The sequence below is a fragment of the Marmota marmota genome, unplaced genomic scaffold (genome assembly GCF_001458135.2).
Source record: "Marmota marmota marmota unplaced genomic scaffold, marMar, whole genome shotgun sequence".
In the NCBI taxonomy this organism is placed as follows: Eukaryota; Metazoa; Chordata; class Mammalia; order Rodentia; family Sciuridae; genus Marmota; species Marmota marmota.
The window spans coordinates 22,100,381-22,113,367 of record NW_025999900.1 but is presented as its reverse complement, the minus strand read 5'-3'; the positions used below and the strand labels follow the sequence as shown (position 1 = coordinate 22,113,367).

General features: G+C 32.8%; 1 long non-coding RNA gene across 1 annotated transcript in view; it reads right to left on the bottom strand.

Annotated features, from left to right (window-relative positions):
- LOC125615244 overlaps positions 1-11,800 on the bottom strand; it is an 82,440-nt gene extending 70,640 nt beyond the window's left edge. The window contains exon 1 of the long non-coding RNA XR_007345801.1: positions 11,416-11,800. This is a non-coding gene — a long non-coding RNA (uncharacterized LOC125615244). The remainder of the gene's footprint in view (positions 1-11,415) is intronic.
- Positions 11,801-12,987: the final 1,187 nt, after the last annotated feature.

Below are 12,987 nucleotides of genomic sequence, written 5' to 3'. Positions count from 1 at the left end.
ATTCAATTTTTTAAATTGCTAGACATTAAACTTTAGGTTTCTGAACTTTGTTTTGCTGTTTGTTAAAAGATGTTAACTCTAGTATCTCTGGCTTGTTTTGTTCCTGTTAGCATTCTTATTGTTGTTCTCTGTAAAGAGTATGTCTTCTGGATGCTTTAAAGATTCTCCCTATTTCACTTATTTTAACTAATTTGAATATAATGTGTTGTGGTGTAGATTTCTGCATCTTTCTGTGCTTATGATTTGATGAACTTAATGTATCTGTGAGTTTGTCGTTCATTAGAAAAATCTCAATCATTATTTTTCCAATGTTTTTGTCTAGCACTTTTCCTCTCCCTCTGAATGTACATTAAGCCACTTAAAATTGTCCACAGTTCATTCATAATCCTTTTTTTTTTCTTTTGGCATTCTATTTTTCCCCTATGTGTTCATTCTAGATAATTTTTTTTGCTTTGTCTTCTGATATAATTATCTTTTCTTTTGTATTATCTAGTGTACTGTTAATCCCATCCAGGACCTTTTCTTTTTTAATTATTTATTTATTCTAATTTGTTATACGTGATGGCAGAATGCAATTCATTTCATATTACACATATAAAGCACAATTTTTTCAAGTCACTGGTTGTACACAAAGTATTTTCATACCATTCTTGTCTTCATACATGTACTTGGGGTAATGATGTCTAACTCATTCACTGTCATTCCTACCCCCTTGTCCTTTCCCTTCCCCTTGCTCGCCTTTGCCCTATCTAAAGTTCCTCCATTCTACCCATGCCCCCTCCCACCAATGGCCATCATGAGTCAGCATCGTCATATCAAAGAAAACATTCGATCTTTGGTTTTGGGGGATTGGTTTACTTCATTTAGCAGTGTATTCTCCAACTCCATCCATTTACCTGCAAGTGACACGATTTTATTCTCTTTTAACGCTGAGTAATGTTCCATGATGTATATATACCTAAGTTGCCCTACCCATTCATCTACTGAAGGACATCTGTGTTGGTTCCACAATTTAGCTATTGTGAATTGGGCTTCTATAAACATTGATATGGCTGTGTCAGGGCTTTTTTCTTTACAAACATTGTATTTCTTGTCTCTAACAGTTAGAATTGGGTCTTTCTAACTTTTTCATTCCTTTTCTTGTTCATGTTTTGCCTTATCCTTGGGAACATTTTAAAAAAATGGTTGTCAGTGTCCTTTTCTGTTAATACTATAATCTGTTCAATTTCTGAGTCTGTTTCTGTTGAGTTTTGTTCCATTATAAGGAGCTACATTTTTTACTTTGAATGTCAGGTCCTAACTTTTTGTCAGATGCCAATCATTATGGACTTTGTCTTATTGGGTATTGGATATTTTTATACTTCTTTAGGATGTTTTGAGCTTTGTTCAGGGATGCAGTTACATTAACTTGGATACAGTTTGTTACTTTTAAGTCTATACAAGTTTTGTTAAACAGATGAGAATAACCATTAGTTCTAGCAGATTTTTCTCCACAATGAAGGCCATTCCCTTCTGAGTATACTACATTATGCATAAGACATTTCTACTCCACCTGGTCACATCAGAAACTATTTCTAGTCATATATGAATCTAGGTCGCTGTTCTACCTACTCTTTTCTATTGGTTTTTGCCTTGGCCTTAGTAGTTTTTTACATACATGTGCTAATCAGTACTCAGAAGAAGATGCAGGGAATGCTCAGTAGCCCTTCAGAGCTTGCTCACTCTCTGTGCAGTCCTCTGTTTTCCCTTCACTTTGCTGTGAAAACTCTCCAAACCATAAGCTGGGGCAATAGTAGGGCTAGCTTTGGGCCCTTCTTTCATGAGTCACTGTTCTGTGCTGCCTTTTGTCTAAAGTCCACAAACATTGTTATTGTTATATTGTTTAATGTTTTCACCATTTTTTTTATTTGTTTGGTTTTTGTTTTTATTTTGTTTGTTTGTTTTTCAGTCTTTTAGCGTGTTAAAATAAATCCAGTCCTCCTGTGACTCCAAAATAGTAAAAAAATGTAAGTCCTCCTGTAACTCTTAAAATTATTCCTTTTGGGGGGGGGTGGAGATAACCAAGGATTGAACCCAAGGGTATTAACCACTGAGCTACATCTCCAGCCTTTATTTTACTTAGAAACAGGGTCTCACTGAGTTGCTTAGTGCTTTGATAAGTTGCTGAAGCTGGCTATGATCTCACAATCCTGCTTCCTCTTTATGTCTAGCTTTCTTCTTCCCTATTGAGAAATCAGTTGCCAGTCTTATTGTTCTTCTCCTAAAATTAAAGTCTTTGTTTTCCCTGATTCCTTCTTACATATAATTTATTTACTTTGTTTTCTGTCATTGTTATTTGTTTTATTGAGTGGGTGCCAGTTTTATTTTGTGCCTAGATGTGCTCTTTGTGTATTTTTTTAATTCAGAGATCTTATTCAACCTCTGGCTTAAAAAAAGAAAAAACTGACTTGATATTTTTAGGAAACTTTTAATTGATATCTTTCTCCTCTTCTGAGGTCTAATTATATCTATAATTGTTAACCATTTCACTATCTTCCCAAATATCTCTCTCATCCTTTCTGTATTTTCCATTTTTGTTTAACTCTTTGCATCTCTTTAAAGTTTTTTAAACTACTTGGCTTTTATTTCCTTACTTCTGTCTTCTGCTGTGAAACCATCTACGGAGTTCTTAATTTTAGTTTGTATATAATTTTCAATTCCATAATTTTCTGTTGATTTTTGCACATTCTAATGCTGTGGTGGAATACTCATCTTTCTAATTCTATTTTCTCCCCCTTAGCCTCTGTTTTCCTGAAAATACTAATCAAAGTCACTTTCAAATCCAAGTCTATTAACTCCAATAGCTGAATCACCTATGAGTCTTTTTCTATTCTCTGTTTTTTCTCTTGGCATGCCTATTAATTTTTGATTGAATGTAAGACATCCTGAACCTCCAGATGATTTTGTCTTCCTCTAGAGAGAATATATCCTCTACTCTGCTGAGACGATTGAGTGGAAGCTAATTGCCATAATCCAGTCAAGTACTGTACTGACTTGAAACTGGGTTGCAGTTTGAGTAAGATTTTATTATTTCTGATTTGCCTCTTTTCTGGTAGCATATAGTTCATTAGGGGTCTCCATGATAAAAGTGATATCTTCAGTGGGACCTTTTTAGATATTCTCATTTTTACTTTTTTTAACCTCATACTTAGGACAGCTCAGAATTTACCAAATTTCTTGAAGGGAAAACTAGGCATGCATTTCAGTCTTTTTGGTTCTCCACTTTGGTCACATGAGCCATCCAAGATTGCCCAAAACTGATGGATTCTATGTTCTTAGGAGCACATTATCAATTTTCTCATATTCACCCAGAACCAGCAAATCCATCCAGGGGAAAAGCAGCTACAGATCATCAGTTTACCACTGTTGTTTTCTCCTTTATAGGATCTTAGTCCCTTCCAGTATCTTTGCTTTCTCTCCCCTCTTATACTTTTAAGCAAATGGTTTTGTTTTTGTTTTTTGGTTTTTTTTTGTAATTTTTTCAGCTTTGCTAGTTGTTCTTCGCATGAGTTCTATTCTGTCTGGAAGCAGAAATCCAGTAAGTTTTTCATTTCTGTTATTGTAGTTTTTCTTTCTAGAGGTAATACTCTGTTCAGTCTCAAATGAACTTTTATAGTGTTCATTTCTATTTTATATTTCTAATTCCTTTCTCATTTCCTTATTTATTTTAAACATACTTATTTTCTGATAATTTTAATATCAAGTATTTATGTTCTAATTTTGCTATTATTTCTGCCTGCTATATTTGTGTTGCCTTATTTCTTTGGATGTTTGGAGATTCATTAATTTGAGCTTATATTTCATAAAATTATTCTCTATGGAATGTTTCAAGACCTGGATTAAAGGTGGGTTTCTCCATGGATTCTCTGCATTTGCTTCTGCTAACTACTTGGAAGCATGTATAGGCCTTGGATCACTTTTAGTCTTAATTTGAATTTTATGGGACACTTAGGTCTTGTTAATTTGGTTTGAATTCTCACATGAGGGCTGAATTGTGGTTACAAAATTTATAGGGGATATATTCTTTCATCCTCCACTCAAGGCCTGAATTAAAGATTTGTATACTTGGGTGGTTCTTGGTCTGTGTCCTCTGTTGCCTGTTACCTTAGAAGGCCATGAAAACCAAAGCTCAACCTTACACTATCATAAGGCCAATGCTTTCAGAATTGCTTTTTGTGCATCACTTATCACTGAGGTTCCTAGTTTTTCTTGGATTTGGGCCTCTGAATATCCCTTACTGAATACCAAAATATTGATGCATTTGAGAAGATATTCATCATTTTCTCTCCAACATCTTTAGTTGCTTATTGCAGTTGCTTACTCCATCATAGCAAAAAACACTATGGGTGAATGTTATCCAATTTATACACACAGAGAAAATTGTACTGCTAATAAAATGTTTTGAATTTAGTATCACTTGTATACATGAGTAAAACGAGCAGATAATAAACTTACCTTCCAAGAATGATGATTGCAGCTCTTTATCCCCACCAGTAACTACAAGCAATTTTTCATTAAAGATGCTAAAATGATTGAATGATCTAAATTAGCCTGGGCATGAAAACTAACAGCTGCCTAAAATGAAATGTTTGAGTTATGAGCCATGTGCCACTTTGGTTTATCTGCAGCCAAAAGGTTCAGAATCAGTATTCAATTAACCATGTTGCTTGGAAGGGTCTGGTTGCCCTGAATAAGAGCTGCTTGGTGATGAGTAAGAGGTATCCGTGACACACAAGTTCAGACCTTGCAACTCTGTTTATTGTTTGAACTTTCTCTGTTGTAGCTAGGGATCCAGCGTGGAATTTAAACACTTGTGTGGTAACTCCATTCCTTTAGCCATTGTGTTGTTAAGCTCTAGCTAACGAACTTTGAACACTGGCTTCAGAAAGGCAAGACTTAGAAAACAGCAGCAATCAACATTTCAGGTTTTATAATTAAAACTATATGATTTATATGTCTTTATGCGGTTTAGAAGTTTTTGCCTGTCTAGTCAAATTGTTCTGTTAAAAGTGTGTTTCATGTGTGAAAAATAAAGAACTAAACCAAACACACCTAGAAAAGCTTAAATTAAGAACTAACTTGTTTAAAAAAAAATCAGACCTACTGTAACAGAAACTTCCAAACATGTACCTGTTTTAAAACTTAGAAACTGTTGAAATAAAGGAACCCAAATTGCATAATATTTGAAAGGTGAAAACCGCCAGATGCATCAGTCATGTATACTTTATCTCATGTGGCCCCTTTCTTTCATGCCAATGTTTTTTGTTGCTTAGGGAGATCCTCCTGATAATGTCACAAAGAATGTCTCTCAGACCCATATAGACTATGTACACAGTGGCTTGCTAAGGAAACTTTTGCTTTAAAATCTCTAAGCTTCGTTTTGCTTCTAAACATAGTTTTGAATCAAAAAACCAAATGACTAAAAGGGAGAAGACCAAATTTCTTCTCTAACTCCTAAGCCAGTTCTAAAGATAATTCTTGAGAAAATTCAAGTATGCTTAAAATATTTATAGAATAATTTGACAGAAAACATCTCAGTGTTATTGCTTTGAAGAACTGTAATTTACTCAAAGGTGCACATTAATTTCTTACTGGTTACTGATTACTAATGTCTTGTTTCATCATAACCTTATCCCTTTGTAAAATTAGGCTTGCTTTTTGCATCTTTTTATAAACTGGCCATATTGTAAAGAATAGCTGCTTTTTTTTTTTAGGTGACTTAGAGGAATGTGAAGATGTAATCTTGTTGTTTGTCAAATAGAAGTGAAGAAAAACTTTGAAATCAGACATCTCCTTTCATTCAAAACCTCAGTAATAATCACCTAGTTTATTGTAAAAGCTGCAACATAGTTGTACTATGGGCTGAAAGTTTAAATATTACAGATACCATTGTCTTTAAATTTTAGGAAAATTATTTGTATCTTTATTGAAATTTTTAAGAGCTAATTGCCCTAATCATTTATAAAGAGTTTATACACCACATTATTTTACTTTATTATGGTTGGCAAGAAAATCAACAAAAGTTAGACCCTATACTCTTAAGCATACACTCCATTTTAGTTTCTACCTTGTATCTTCATTATTTAATTCATTTGCCATGTTTATTCCTCTACTCAATCAAGTCTACCTTCACTTGTTTAAATCCAATTCATCCTTCAAGAACACTTACATGCCACCTCCTACGTGAAGCATTCCCTAATTCCTCATCCCCTCCCCACAACCAAGTTGTAGTTAATCTCTTTTCTGTGTGCCTTATAGCTCTTTCTGCAGCTCTCTATTAGAGCAGTTATTAAGTCTTCTCTTGTTTCAGTATTCCAGTACCATCTTCCATTAGAATGTAAGCTTCTGGAGATCAGATTCAGTTTTGTCCATATTTCTTTGCCCAGGTAAATACTTGATAAATACCCACTATTCAATGATGAAACCTAAATTTTCAAAATATGTTGAATATCTAAACATTTGTATGATGTGTTTGTCTTAAATAAATCACATCAAGATTTTAATATGCTTTCCCACAAAATAGAGTTATGTCAAGTTATCTAGCACCTGGCACATTACCACATCTGATATTGTACTTACTTGAAGACTATAACTTTTTAAACATAATCTATTTAAAGTAAAGGGTTATTATGGAGTTTCATTCATCGTTTTTATTTGTTATTTTTGGTTTGGCTTGGGTTTAAAATCAGAATTTCTTAACTGTTCAGTTGTGGTTCCATACAATCCAAAGTTTGAAATTTCACTCTGTGATCAAGTGAAGATATTTTGTTGACTACAAAGTTTATACAGATTTTTCAGGATAACCAAATCTTTACTGAACAAACAGTAACAACTAAATTACCTTCTAGAACCAAGTGAGAATGCTAGCCATTTATTTATAAACAAGCATGTTACATTTGTATGCCCTCCGACGTTGCAGCATCTACTTTACATTTAATTCCAAATTCAGTATCCACTCAATTTCCAAAAAGTCACAGAAGTTTTCTGAATTCTAATTACTTTGAAAATCTTTCTTAAGGTTCTTATCTTCTAGTTATATATTATTTTTTCAAAATACAAACCATATTTTATAATACTTGAGAGCAAAAATAAATTATGCATGAACATTACCTACCAAACTACCTCAAAAATTCATATTTAGTTACTGATTTTGTTTTGTCTCTACTATGGTCTCCACCAGTTTTCAACATGTAACTTGTTGTATGAAGATCCTAAAGCTTCAGAAATGCATATCATTCTTCAAGAAATCAGTTGTATCAAAAAATCAGTTGTATCAAAGGCTTTCTGAAACATCAAAGCCTAGAATATTCACCGAATTTTCCTTGTGTGACCATGACATTAACACCCTGAAAATCTTTTAAGTTTCTTAAAGAGATTTTCTTCTCAAAAATCTGTTCTGGCTGTGTTTCACCAAATTACATTTTATATTTTTCAATATAGTTTGTCCTTCTTTGAAATTGTTTCTGGTATGTACCTCACAAAGTTAACTATCTTGATTATAATTGACTGCCAGCAGAGTGATTCCTTTTCAATAAGTGTTTTGTTTGTAATTTTCTAGGAAATATTGCTTCTTTACTCATCAAGGAACAGTAAACCAAAAATGCCTGCATTGTTTACCATATAGAAATTTTTAAATTATCTTAATGAATAGTGCTGCAATTCTGGCACATGGCCAAATGAAACATTTATCTTCAAGTATCACAAAGGTTAAGCACTAGTTATGTTTATATTTAATTTTTCTTGAAATTCATCAAACAAGAAATGAAAATGCTATAGAGTCTTAGCTTTTTACCTTGAATATCTAAAATTCTCTTTGCTGGTAATTTTTTACTTAGAATTCTGTCTTTAAATCCATGGTCTTTCTTTAAACCACTGAATTAAAACATGTAGACCTCTTTTAGAATGTTCACATTTGAATGAAATGAGAAAGAAGGGATTAAAAATTTTTAAATTGTGCATCAGCAGAAATTTTATGAGCCAGAAATAAAAAAGCTCTGCAGTTTGTCAGCCATACTGTTTCCTTCCTTCTCTGCTGCTGTTAAGAGCTGAAACCTGTGCCATCATGGTTAATGTTTTGACAGAGTTTATCATAAACCCTCCTGTTGTAAATTTCACCTTGCGCCAAAATTTAACATGTTGTAAGCTCAGAAAATGTTTTTACTGTTGATGATCCAGAAAAGGAAATAAATCAAATATGCTCTTTTAAATGATAGCAGAATAGTGTTTAACTGCTTAAAAGTTATACATTACTTGAAATTTGGGAGAAATTCTCATTCTCTGTGTTCAAGGTTTCTAAAATGTCAGTAAAACCATACATGAACACTTTCATAACCATTGACAGGGAAGAAGATACCAAAGAAAATATTATGTGGCTTATATATGCTCATTAAATTTTGTAATAAAAATATACCATTCTTTAAAATCAATAGACACTTTGCCTTAGTAATGGAGAAAAAAATGTAGACCCTCAACATGTGATTGATTAAAAAATCATGGAATAGTCACTTTGTTTCTAAATAACTTTAAGAATGCTCTTTAGTGTCTTTCATCTATTATTTTATAACTTCTTAGAGTATTTTATTTTATTTAGATTCTACCAATGATTGCTATTCCTAACAACCTGTAGATTTTTTTCTCTCTCTAAAACATCTTCAATGACCATGACCATTAATATTTACTCGTAAATGCATTTGTACACAGGCTCAACCATTGCACATCAGTGAAGACAAAAAGAGTTGTTACTCAGTTCTTTACCCTAGAATAAATCAAATCAACAAATATTTATTGAATGTCTACTATGTGCAAATAGCCCTGACTGGTTAGCTTTTAAAAGCCATCCAACTTTTCACATTAACAAATCAAAGCCATTATTATTTCAAGCATTGCAGAAGCTGCTCCCATGTCTTTAAGGTGACAAAGTATATGAGGACCCTGCAGTTACCTGAGGTACAGAAAAACAAGGAGGAGAAGGCAAATTCACAGAGTGAAAAGAGGAGACAAAGTGCACTATGATGCCATGGATGGACTACACCATGTATGTATGTGTGTGTGAATTTATGTATATTAAGTGTAATTCTCTTTGTATCAGTTTGTATGTGCCTATATCCACACAGAGAGAGGAAGGAATCTGAGAGATATAGCCTTTGTTAAGGTAACATAGAAATAGGCATTCACATTCGAGTCCAGAGCTTTGCTTTAAAAATAGGCTTAATAGTTTGGCTAGTGTTAAGCCCTATGTATCACAAAATGAAAATACATCATATTATATAATAGGAGAATTACTCAACACGGAGTTCCTTGTCCTACATCCTGACTTTGCATAACGTATATTGTGAGATTATCTCACCTATCAATGAAACAAGTGGTTTCTACTTTGTTGCTATAGAAAATTATTAAAGAGACCCAAAGTTAATTTTATCATAAGTAAGAGAAACTACTTGAATATTCATTTTAAAAATTCTAGTTGCTGTTAGGAACTAATAAAAACTATCAGTAAGAGGCAAAATTTGTGCACTTTACCTATTGTTTCTTTCATTTTGTTAATCTGTAAAAGGTAATGTCTTGTACTACTTACTCACATCAAGTAATTAAATGTATTTTCTTAGTACAATATAAAAGGGAAGGTGGCGATAATTTCTAATTTTAACAAATGGAATTAATCCTGGTTTCTTTACATAGAAGGTATGTATATATGTTGGCCATAGAAGATATTATCATTGACATTCTCACAGAAGATATCTGATGTCAACTGAAAAATATTTAAGAGAAGCTAATTTTTAAATGTCAGTTTTTGCTTCCTATTGGTAGGCTAAGTTTGAGTTCTGATGAATTTTAAAAATAAGACTCTAAATAACCTTTTTAAGCAGTAGTTTTTATCTTTTCTAAAATTAATTTTCAGGTTTTTTATGGGGAAAAATACTGCTATACCTCTATTCAAAACTTATGCTTCTGTTATGAAATTTTTATTATTAAGATCAGCTTGAAGCAAAAATATCTTCTCATTTTTTAAAATTATTTGATCCTTTGTCTATCTGGTTGTAATTTGTTTCCAAAGCATAACCTGATTATTCTGTAGTAAGTTTTTAATTTCTTTTCATGTAAGGTCCTTCTCTTCTGGTAAAACCATTTATTGGCCTTCTTAAACATAGTAAGTGCATTCAATGTGGGGTTACTTACATTGGTTTGGTGTTTTTCATATATTTTCTTGATACATTGTAATTAATATCTTTGGGCATCTGAATAAAATTTCACATGGGTGATGTAGGTCTAATGATTATGTTCATGAAGAAATATTATCTTTAGAGTTGTTTCTAATTTTCATTTGATCTGTCCCCCTCTTTTGACAAGAATTCCTAATACCAAGACCCTCTTCCCTTGGACCTAGCCTGGATTCACCTGCCCCCTGGTGGTGTTCCTATCCAAAAAGTTAATCAATTTTTGAAATCTGAATTTGGTATTAACACCCTAAGAAGCTCCATTACCCTATTTAGCACTTCAAAGTTAGAAAAGTTCTTTTCTATTAGTCACTGTGTAATAAAAGAAGACAGAAGACATTTTTAAAAAAATTTTAATTCAGAGCACAAGAAGGAAATTGGACACTCTAAAGAGTAGCTTATGATAAATGATGATGCTTGATTTTGTCTATGATCAGTATTAGTGACCTACAGATTGATAAACTGAATGTGTGTTTCAAAAGTTCTCACAAAGTAACTTAAATCAAGTTTATTCTATGTCACTGTCAGCTTTTTTAGTGAAAGAGGGAGGAAGGCAGACTGCTATTCTATTTTATTTAAATTGGAAATAGATTTCCTAAGCCTTTCACCAAGAACAAATTTTAAGATATAAAAAAATGTTGTATAATGTATAGTCAGATGTGTTTGATATGCTTGATCTAATAGATTTTTGTTGCCCTCTCAAAAAGGAATTTCTTCTTCACATGCCGCAGACTAATTTTATCCCTTCAATTGAAGTCAATAGGATCTGCATATGGAAAGGGGATGTATATGTTCATCAGAGAATTTACCTAACCATAAATTCAGAAACATTTTGCAAGCTTAAGTACTTAAGAATTAGGTCTCTAGTTAATAGTGAATAATGTAAAAGCAAAAGAAAGGGAAAGGGGAAAGAAAAGTATTGTTTACATAAAAAACTATTTGTTTTTCTTAGAATGAAAAGGTAGATTAATAAATTTATTATTGTTAGCAAGACCCCAAGTAAAAATTTAAAGATTTCTTTTTTTGTTAACTGTAGACTATTTTGAGCAGAAAAGAACTGCCTCTTTCCATGCTCTTCCACTTCCCACCCCCAAACTCACCCAAGCCTGGTTGAGTGAGTAGTAAAAATACTCTGTGAAGTTTTAACATCATGTCGCCTCACCTGAGACTTGGAAGAAGAAACAGGATACAGGCTTTAATACAGTTCTTTGTAGGCCAACTCCCAAATTTCTAGTATGTACCGCTGCTTTGCAGTTTCTCTTCGGTTTATAACAGTTGACCTCCTAACAGGTTCCCAGAAACAGGTTCAAATTTTGGCAGGCTAACCTTACCTCTTTGTCCTTCCAAAGTACATAAATGCTAAACTGTGTTCATAGTGAGGAAGGGAACGTCATTCCAAGGAGACTTTAAAAACCAAGACTCATTCTGCTCCCTACCAAGTTGCTGCCATGCTTTCCAAAGGCATAAACTATGTCCATGAGCCCTGGGCATAATTTCTTCAGCCTGGATTATCTACAGGTGACTGAGAGTCTGCCTTATCTCCACAGGGCATTAGTCACTCTATAAAAGTTAAATTTATTATGAAATGCTTTGTGTGTGTTAACATATATCTTCTCTGGGAAGTTGGAAACAAAGGCATGTCCTTTAAGACTCCATATGAGGAAAACACATCCTTCGTTGGAATTTAACCTTAATTTGAACCAAGATCTGTGAAAGAAAAGCACTTTAGTGTATTGTTCCCTTGCTCCACCCTTCTATCCCCTTATCTAAATGGAGTTACTGTTGCTTCATGCTTTCTTAACTCTTTCAATTCCAAATCTTGTTTTCCAGAGTTTAAAATTTATCTTAGAAAAGAAACATATTAAAGTCATTATGGCAAATGACTATACTTTGCTTTAAGAATAGGTGATCTTATGTAATATATTAATTCGGATATCCTTAAAGTTAAAAATGCACAGCCAGTTTATGTTTATACATCTTCATTGTTAATTTTGTTATTTTAAGGTACACTATAAAGAGTATTTTATTTCTTAAAAATTATATTCCTTGAAAATCTTTTCTAAGAATCTCTTGATAGCTAGCATTGTCATATTTGCATAGTTTACACTATATGAGAAGTGGGGAATGATTGGAAGAAAAGTTTAGGTTAGGAATGGTGATGAGATACTATTTGAAAGTCCAATTTTTAATCTGTTTTCTTTCAGACCATTTGCAAAGTCTTTGTAATGCTTAATATGCATCTAAAATCTATAGATGTTACAATAGTTCCTTTTCAGAGGCAAAAGCAAATAATCCCACCATAATAGCCTATTTGTTTATAAATTTCAAGGAATGTATTTCAAGGGTAAAATATTTTAATTTGCCCTTTAATAAATATTTCTTAGGAGAACAGATTTTAATAGCATCTTTCATAAAACTTGTATCATACTAATGATCTTCCTTTCATGACTTTTGTTAGTTAGGGAAAAATCACAAATTAAACTCTAATAATCTTAGATGTTCTAAACAAAAACAAAACAAAAAAATAACACATCCAGGCACATTAGTGCACACCTTTAGTCCCAGTGACTCAGGATACTGAGACAGGAGGGTCACAAGTTCAAAGCCAGCCTCAGCAACTTAGTGAGACCCCATCTCAAAATTTTAAATCTTTTTAAAGGAGTAGAAATGTCACTCAGTGACATTCAGCAAAAATGGATTTAATCCCCAGTACTGAAAAAAAAAAAAAAAAAAG